We start from the raw sequence: 3,134 nt of genomic DNA, 5'->3' as shown, positions 1-3,134 counted from the left end.
TGCTCTGCAATGTCCAATTCAGAGCAAAAAGTAAGGGGGATAAACCAGTGTCGTACAAGGAGACTGTACAAGCTGCTTCATTTAGCCTTGCAAAATGAAGCCTGAGAGGGGCTGTGATTATTCTCTATAAATACATCAAGGGGGTAAACACAAGGGATAGAGAAGAGCTATTTAAGCTGAGGAAGAATATTGGCACAAGAACAAATAGATGTAAATTGATGAAGAATAAATTTAGACTGAAAAAAAAAAAATCTTCAGAGAAGTAAGTTTTTGGAATAGCCAAATAGGGAGAATAAATTTTCCTTCTCTCCCTTCAGCCTTGCTCAGTGAATGAAGAGGTTTGTATGGTTCTTTTGGGTGGGATGACAGCACAGCGCTCTCACGTCTAGGTTCTCATGCCAAGCAGATACAAGACCTGCTAACTGGTATCTCTGATATCACTGAGGTCTCCAAGCCTCTGCTCAACCCATACCATCTAGGAAGCTTCCAAGAGTTTCACACTTTTTTGTTTTAAATGGTGAGGTTATCACACAGGCTGCAGAGTCACCCAGGTCCTCTCCATCACTGCAGGACCAACCTGCTGATTGCTGCTGACACAGGTGGGTACCCAAAGGGCTTAGCAAGAAGGGTTAGTACAAAGGAAAGCTCAGAATTATGAGATGTTTAACGTTACTGGGGATCTGAGACCATAATGCTGGTGGTAGAGCAGGCTTTTAAATCACATAAAAAATCATTACCCATACTTATACAGCAACATTAAGAGATTCGCAAAATACCATGCCTAATGTACCATGATACAAACAGTATGTGGGAAACTGAGGCACAGATCATCAACATCAGAACTCATCAGTACTTTGATCATCCCTTCTCAGTTGAATTGTCCTGCTCTAGCCTTGCAAGAGGCCTAAAAATCATCGCTGTCAAGGTCAGAGAGGAGATCAGCACTGGTGCCAGGAGTGTTTTCTCCCAGCTCTGTGGTGCCGTGCTCGAGTTCACAGCCATGACCTCCCTCCCCGCAGAGATGCACAGCAGCCCGGGAAGTCATCTTGTCACGCTGCAGCTTTCAGCGCAGCACATTCACACTGGCTGGTTGGATGGTCTTTCTCCGCCAGGCAATATATTTTAGCATCTTCCCCAAGCAGCTTTTTTCTCAGGGCAAATGCATCATTTTCTCGGGTATTTTTACATTATCACAGCAGAGCTGATCTGATGGCACAGAACTAATGTAGAACTTTGCTTCTATGTTTTGTCACAGCCTGCAATGAAATGAGACGGAGGGCTCCTGAGATGTATGCATTTTGAGTCCTTGTATATCGCACTGGAAAGTGCCAACTGATCTAGCAATGAACAAGTCAAATTCAGAAGCAGAGACTTAAGCATATACCGGTATTTCAGTGAATGGGTCAATAGCACCATAATTCTCATTACTCTTGCTTTGAGTCACACATGAGAACTCTCTTGCAGACCCAAATGAGTTCATATATCCCTCAAGTGCAAATAGGAAATGCAGTCCTCTCCTCTGGACATCAACTACCAATTTGTGTGTTGCTTCTTACTGTTCAGATCATATTGTGGGCTGATATTATCACTTTTACCATTAAGTTTATTGTTTTTATCTAGACCAGCTGGAGTCATTCTTTTTAACGGAGACTATCACTGTTCTTTATGAATCTTATCACAAGGATAAATCAAGAGTAAGATATTTTTTGCTAGTCTATGAATCCATAACTGGCATTTACACTCCAATGGTTTATGCAGATGAGGATCTTTCTCAATACATTTCTACACACACAAAAACCCCCATATGCTTCTCTAGAAAACCCAATGAATTTTAAATTGAAACCTTCCAGACTGTCTGTGCATGAGGGCAGATTTTATTTGCACATTGAACACACTCCTGGATGAGAAACACATTCATTTTAATACCTACTGCTGTAGCTTAAGACATTTTTCTTCTATATAAAGAAAATCTTTGGGGAAAAAAAAAACCTGAGTATTTGGTGAAAATCTTTTCTGGTCCTGGGAACTTTCTCTCTGAAACACAACATACCTAATGCAGCTGGGCATTTCTTACAGTTGCTGGGGGGTTCCAGATGCAGCCACTAAAGGATGATACAGGGGATCCCAGGACCCTGGGGTCCATGTACCCTCCCCATTTCCAAGTACCGGCCCAGAGACCCCAACTAGGGCTCAGGTCCAACTGGTGCTATGGCAATACTGGTCACTGGGACCTGGGCAAAAAGGCACCAAAGGCAGCCTCACACACCCAAGCCCTTGCTTCTATTCTGTTGGACTGAGAGTCTTCCTATTATATCAGTTCTTTAGGAGAAGAAGTCCATAAAGGGCTTGATTTTAAACTGAATCCATCACAGATGAAGCGAAGTTCTATGAGTGCAACACTGTTTAAGGGATCATTGTAGTGTGTTACTCTTCCCCTAGCATGATATAAGGGTTCTATTAAAAGTGAAAATATCAGTTTCTGAAAGAAAAAAATACAACCTTTTAAAACAAATACATGTCCGTCCAAAGTGACATCTTAAACACTAAAATTGTTCAGAAAAATATAAACCCCCTGAATCAGAGTTTGATTTATAGAGCAGTGTTCCTTCAGAGAGGATTTGTGGAAGTTAGAGCTCACTCTGTGTTGTTCTTTGTAAAAGAAAAAGAAAAATCAATTTTTATAAAGCCAGATTATTTTAGGAATCAAGTTATCAGAAATGCTGGCTGTATCTGGGACATCTGTTTTTCTCTCCCCCATCCTTTCCCTCATAAGGCAGGGACTCCAGAAAAAAAAAAGAGAAGAAAAGGAGCCCAGAGCCTGCCCAAAAATAGGTTATTACTGCTTTTCTCAATGTGATTAAGCTTGTCTTTATTGCAATCTCACCCATTTTCAGTTAACCTGAGCAGCAGAAGCACAGCTCTCTTCCCCAGACCCAGGTTTACTGCAGTCAGCAGCATACCTGGTCCCATCAGCTGCTCACACACACTCTCCTCAGGCTGGTAGGACACATCACCAGGAACACAAGCACCCAACATCCAAAATTCACCATTCTGTCTATGGGAACAGTGTTGGTAGCACTTGCTAACAAAGCCAAAACAAGCATTTCTCCAGCAAGCCATGGACTCCTGAAGAG

Source organism: Patagioenas fasciata, chromosome 12 (genome assembly GCF_037038585.1).
Source record: "Patagioenas fasciata isolate bPatFas1 chromosome 12, bPatFas1.hap1, whole genome shotgun sequence".
NCBI lineage: Eukaryota > Metazoa > Chordata > Aves > Columbiformes > Columbidae > Patagioenas > Patagioenas fasciata.
Note: the sequence above shows the minus strand (reverse complement) of the source record.